The sequence below is a fragment of the Hetaerina americana genome, unplaced genomic scaffold, assembly GCF_022747635.1.
Source record: "Hetaerina americana unplaced genomic scaffold, ioHetAmer1.1.p SCAF_7, whole genome shotgun sequence".
Lineage (NCBI taxonomy): Eukaryota > Metazoa > Arthropoda > Insecta > Odonata > Calopterygidae > Hetaerina > Hetaerina americana.
Genome location: NW_027287316.1, coordinates 70714936 through 70720935, shown reverse-complemented (window position 1 = coordinate 70720935; position 6000 = coordinate 70714936). Strand labels below are relative to the sequence as shown.

The 6000-nt window shown below is 41.6% G+C and overlaps 1 long non-coding RNA gene across 1 annotated transcript in view; it reads right to left on the bottom strand.

Moving 5' to 3' along the window:
- Nucleotides 1-2626: 2626 nt before the first annotated feature.
- LOC139696788 (uncharacterized) overlaps nucleotides 2627-6000 on the bottom strand; it is a 589762-nt gene continuing 586388 nt past the window's right edge. The window contains exon 4 of the long non-coding RNA XR_011702660.1: nucleotides 2627-3044. This is a non-coding gene — a long non-coding RNA (uncharacterized lncRNA). The remainder of the gene's footprint in view (nucleotides 3045-6000) is intronic.

Sequence of the window (6000 nt, the reverse complement as noted above, 5' to 3'; positions counted from 1 at the left end):
GCACTTATTTATTTGCTGAACGAGAGACGAGAGGTCCTATGGTATTCGTGCCTCGTGCCTTTCTTATCGAAGATATATTATTATTGTTGCTCCGTGCAAGAATCACCACCCCAGATAATTTATTTTATTTAGATGTATATATCACCGTTTTCTTTGGTAATTATAACCTAAGGGAAAAAAGCACTTAATACCTGGTGTGTGTCAATTATGTGTTCAATTATGTGTACTTCTCAATGAAAAAAGATTCGTGTTCAGTTGCTGGTGAAGAGTGTTGCTTTAGTGAAAACCGTGGAAACACGTGCCCTGTACCGTGCTTGGAAGTGATATTTTTTGCGTGAGTAAATTTTGTGGAAAAAAAACTCAAAACTTGTTGAACGGTTAAGATATTCTTCAGTGTTGAAAACGGTTGACCCAAAAAGATTTCTTTTGAGTACCATAAACACGTAAAATATTCCTTCTCTCGACTCAGTAAAAAAATTCTAATCATACGACATTTTATGTCCTTAGAATTAATAAGCATTCATTAGAATTTTACAATGATACCTGCTCTTTAGGAAAATCAGAAACGATATGATATATTTTCCACCTCTCTTGAAAAAACAGGCGTGAGGATCAGAAACGGATATGATGGTTTTCTTATTTTTTGGGAAGAAATGCAAAAATCTTTATATCTTCAATATGTCTTTGTGTAGTATGAGCGTTTATAGATGTGTAGTTTCTTTTTTTATTCAAAGAATAGGATATCACATTTATTTATCGGTTTTCGAAAACTGTTCGAGTCAGTCTACTAGCAGGCACCTTTTGGAAAAATTATCCTTACCCCAGCACATATTTAGCACCTTTTTTATTTAGTGTAGGATAGGGCTACTTTTTTAAAAAAATTATTGTTATTATCTGCTCTTGAGAGTACGCTGTCCTTTTGTTTATAAAAAACCACCAAGGGCCGTCAACAATTTGCGTCAACTTTCGTGGTGTAAGTAATGAGTGTAGTATATATTGTATGTCGAGAGACCACCTTGCTCTCCACACTCAGCTGGCCTAATATAATAAAGTCCACTTCTTCTCTGTCTCTCAGTCCACCCGTGCACAGTGCTCTGTCCTCCCCGACCGTCCCCTCTCACCTGAGGCGGCCAGCTGCCAACGTGTCCAAGGTGGGAGGCAAAACCTTCTCGTGTACACCTTTACCCCAACTTCCCCCTTTACCCTTTTCCATAGAAATCGCGTCACTGTCCTTCATGTCGCGGGCAAGGGGTGCGGGGGACGACGGGGGTCGTGTGCGCCGTTCGCTCTCCCTCCGAGGGCTAAGGGGTTGACGACAGTGAGGGAAGCCTTCTCTTTCTCCCTACTCTCCCACTTCCTTCGTCCTTTCGGGTGGGGCGACTTCACGGGTACTGGAGAAAGCTCTTCGGTAAGGGTTTCTTTTTTTTTATATCGCTTATCTCGCTTCACCTTTCCCGGACACGTCGAGTCTGAGGCAAGTATGCAGGTCCTACTTGAGTGCTGCTGCTGTTTTTTTATGTTATTTTCCGGTGACTCTAGTTCGCTCGTTTATTGTAGCAGAGATCTCAGAGCAAGCTCTATCCCTTTCCCAATCCCCTCTCTCTATTGTCTTTCTCTCTCTAACCTGCACAACCTCTCCCAACCTATCGGGTCTTCCCTTTTATTCCTGACGATGGAAACGGGTGTGGGTTGTCGTGTCGTATTCCCAACGCGTGCTACTCTCTTTCGTACCGGTCTTATTCCTCTTCACCAATATAGCTTCCCGATCACCCGGATTGCCGATCTCCCATCGGCTGTAACACCTGACTCGAATTTTTACAAATAAAATATCTCGGCCGTGGGGACTATTCCCGTAACCAACTGTCAACCGTTAGAACGAGTAAAGATCGCACTCCGAAGTATTACTACTTCTATTCCGTCTGCAGTTCTGTTGACTACCACCCCATAACTCTTTTCTACTCTGTATACCTCAAGGGCCGTGCGAAAGAGGGGATATGTGGATCTTTCTTCGGCTTTCGCGTTTGTCGACCTCCCGCGTCGTTTTCCTTCCCGATTCCCAGGACTCTTGCCGTTTGATGTACGAGTGAAGAATGAAAAAAAACAAAGAAATCTGCTACCACTTATAGGAGATTCGATTTTCGGTCTGCCGGTGTGTGGTTCGGATTGGGGGTGGTTGGGTTAGTAGTGGCGGAAAGGAATTCCCTGCTAAAGCTTCGCTCTGGGCTTGGGCCAAGTGAAGCGAGCACGGGTGTTGAAAATTCGAGCCGTAAGGTTCGTATTTCTTCCAATGTTTCGCTCCCGTCGAATATTTCTCAGTGCCCATCGAGCCTCCCAACCGGCGGATGGTATTTCATCTCTTCTCTCGACATATCATATTTCATCATGTCCTCTTTTGTTACCACCGGGGAAGGGAGTTAACCTAGGAATCACCTGCCCTCACGTCGACCGACACTTTCATCTCACCCTTCTCCTCCTCCGAGCGGGCGGGGAGGAAAAAGATACGGCGTCCTCCCTGAAAATTGATGGTTTCCCTCTTCTTTATATTTTTTCCCCTTCCCTCCCCAAAAACCCTCCCCTCGACTCCCCGAAGGTTCGACGACTTTAATCCACGCCGATGGAAAGGACTCGATTGATTGGAGAGGCGCCTCTCCACCTCCGTCGACCTCCCTCGGCCTCTTTCCCTTTCCCTCTCCGACCTCCACGCTCCTCCTCCCCTCCCCCTTCAGGCTCGTGGGGAGAAAGCGACTTCCAGTTAAGTCGTCGCGGTGCGGTGGGGCGTAGGTGGGCAGGGGGGGGTATTGGGGTGCAGGTGTTTCACTTTCCGCTTTTCTCACGAGATGGCACTCAGATCGAGGATGGCTTGTGCCGCAGCAACAGCGATGCTCCTCGTCGTGACTCCTTGTCCCCTCCTCTCGTCTCGCAGGCGCCGGCGCCTCCTGGGGTCTCTCGCACCACCTCCTCCTCCTTGGTCTTCTCACCTCCGCCTTCTCTCTCTCGGCCTCCTCTCCTCAGCAGTTACGTGACGCCAACGGCGGTTGTGCCACCTGTGGGTAAAAAAAAAGCAACTTGTGAGGACAATACTCCCCGTAGACGAAAAACAGCGAGGTTTTAAAAACCATCCGCGAGGATCGTGATTCTTTACTCTTTTTCAGGCAAGGTTTGGTTTGATAATGTTGCAAAAATCTTTTATGCCACCGAAATATTTTCTTCGAAAAAATAGTGATTGTTGATGTTTATAGCGCTGGGTTCTCACCGCGATTGTTGGCTTGAGTAGACAGCCGCATCACTTAAGTCGTCTTCAGGTAGGAGGTCACCAAATGAAGACGTTGACAGGATTAACTAGCAAAACTCTGTCGTCTGCTCAACCCAACGATCGTTGTGAGAGCCCATAAAAATGCGGAATCAACTGATCAATGTCACAGAAACTTAGGCCCATCAAAACTAGAGACGTTTTCGTAATGTTTGCAGGGATTCAGCTAATTCCAGGATGACCATGGTGTCAAAGCCTCTCAGCAAAGGCAGTACGTCCGGGAATCCATGGCGGAACTAGAAGCTTCGTAGATTAAACCCGTTCCTTCCGTACATTTCCATTAATTTAAGGAGGAAGACGTTTCTAAGATGTGTTATCATTTGTTCAGTTTGGAAACAGAATAATCCTGAAGACGGAACAAATAACGAAATTAAATAAAAAACACGGTAATAATAATTTTACCTATTATAAAAACTTTCTTCGTCATTATGTATGTAAACTATTTCGGTATTTTAGTAGCTTGTTTTTTTGAAGTTTCGTGTATACTTAAAGTGAGAGCGGGATAAAACACCCTTCAGTAATTTGGCTCAACGTTTCCAATGTCAGGCATTTCAATTTCTTGGAAAAATTCATTCGGTGGTACCTATCCATACCTGAGCATCTGAGAATCAATTATCCAAGAAAGGGATCGACTGTAAAAAGGCTTCGGGATTGATTAGCTGCGGAAGGATACTCAGCGGGAGAAGAGGCGGAGGGTACTCTCAGGGTTCCTCCGTGGAAACGTGGAAAGGCCTGTTTGATATTTTGGGCCTTTTGCCACTCCTCACAGACTTGATGGCTCTTGGCGGACTGCCTTTTTTGAAATTTAGTTTTGAGCGATGAATCCAATTATGGAATTGAAAGGAGGGCCGCATCACCTCTCTGAAAGGCAGACAACGTGGGGCGATTGAATGAGCGTCACCTCCTTAGGGCAGAGATACACGATCCAAAATACAATTTTCTCAGAGTCTAGGCGAGAAATTTTTAAAAGAACATCATTGCATATTTAATGTGAGTAGTTTGACACTGTTCATTCTCATGAATAATGAAAATGTCGTCAGATGGCAGGATTAACATTTATTAATACTTTCCGCGTTTGTACCGAGAACTATTCAGTGTTCAGTTCGCTTGGCACAAGTCTCAAAACATCTAATCAATGAACGCCATATTTTTAACATGATTTGTTTTACTTTTATGAAGAGAAATATAACTTTTTTTTAAAAAGTGTGTAGCTTTCTTAGATATCTTTATCAGCAAACAAAAAGAACAAACAAGACAAACATAGTGATGCCTCAAAATCTCCTCCTCACACAGAAAGAAGTACATTGCTCGTCCTACTATCGACGAAAGAGTAGGAAAACATTGCATAGACTAATGAGTTTTAATAGAATACACTGTGAAAAATTGTAGCATCACGATTTAATATAATTTGTAAAGCAACAGATTTCTTACATTCGAAACTTTGAAGAGTCGTGATGATATAATCCACCATAATACGTACATTTGCATACATTTACCAAATATCGTGTCTCAATGCTATCTCATTATTCATGAGAACTTACGAGAAAATGAGTCATAATATTTGTTCTTTAAATCCCCTTAATCGAAAGGATATTTAAATTTAAAAAAAATGCCACTGCTACGGAGCTGAAGATTTGATATATTATGTTAATAGTCCAAAGATATTGCGAATGTCATTCCATGAAAAAAAATTTTTTTAATGCAAATTTCATTATGTGTAATATCACTTAATCAGCGTGAAGATTAGTTTCATTGATGAGTTTATAGCTCACCACGTTTAAGCCCTATGTCGTGTGAAATTCGCGCTTTAGGATATCAGGGCTAGTTCCTTTCCCTGGGCCGCTTGTGGCTTCCCAGGAAGATCAGTTACCCGCAGAATCACACATCCCTTGAATGGGCACGCTTATTTTCTGCATTACGATTTTACGCCCCTTTAAGCATTTCAGTGATTGAATGTACAGTGTATCATTACATTTCCCCATCCCTATTGTAATACCCAATTTGTTTACAAATATTTGGCATTTTGTTGTTTGAATTCTCAATTTTACAAAGGAAAATGTATAAGGTAATTGGTTAAATACTGTAAATAATTTCAGCAAAAAGATTAATGACACGAATTGAAAACTGTGGTTAAAACCAAAATTTCATGTGGTGTTATCAGATATAAAACAAATTAGGGAATTAGATTATACAAAAATTATATATTTTTGAGACTTGTAATGAAGTTATGTTACAGTGGGAAAAAGAGGTGTTACGCATTCAAAAGACTTCCGTTCATTATCTCTATTTGGGACTAATCGTTCATATTTACACGCGACCCTCGTGATATTTGCTAAGCTGTTGAGTACCTCCATCTCGATCGTTGGAGGAGAATTTTAAAATGGATTAACCGGACTAATTTTCGTATTATATAATATATATACAGCCGTAGAATTACGTATTAAGAACACTCTAGGGTTTTTGCGCCAGCCATTAAGTAGCATTAAGCTAAAATCAACACATAAATATCAGTAATCAGCTTATATGATGAAAATTGCTTCTTATTTACAGAGATTTGATTTCTATAGTTTTTTGATTGCCTAAATTTTAATTATATGATGGCGTATAGGATGAATAAAAATGTTTGCTTCTGTCAGGTAAGCTAATTCAATGTTGTTTAAAAAGTATCTCTGCAGTTTAAAACTAATGAT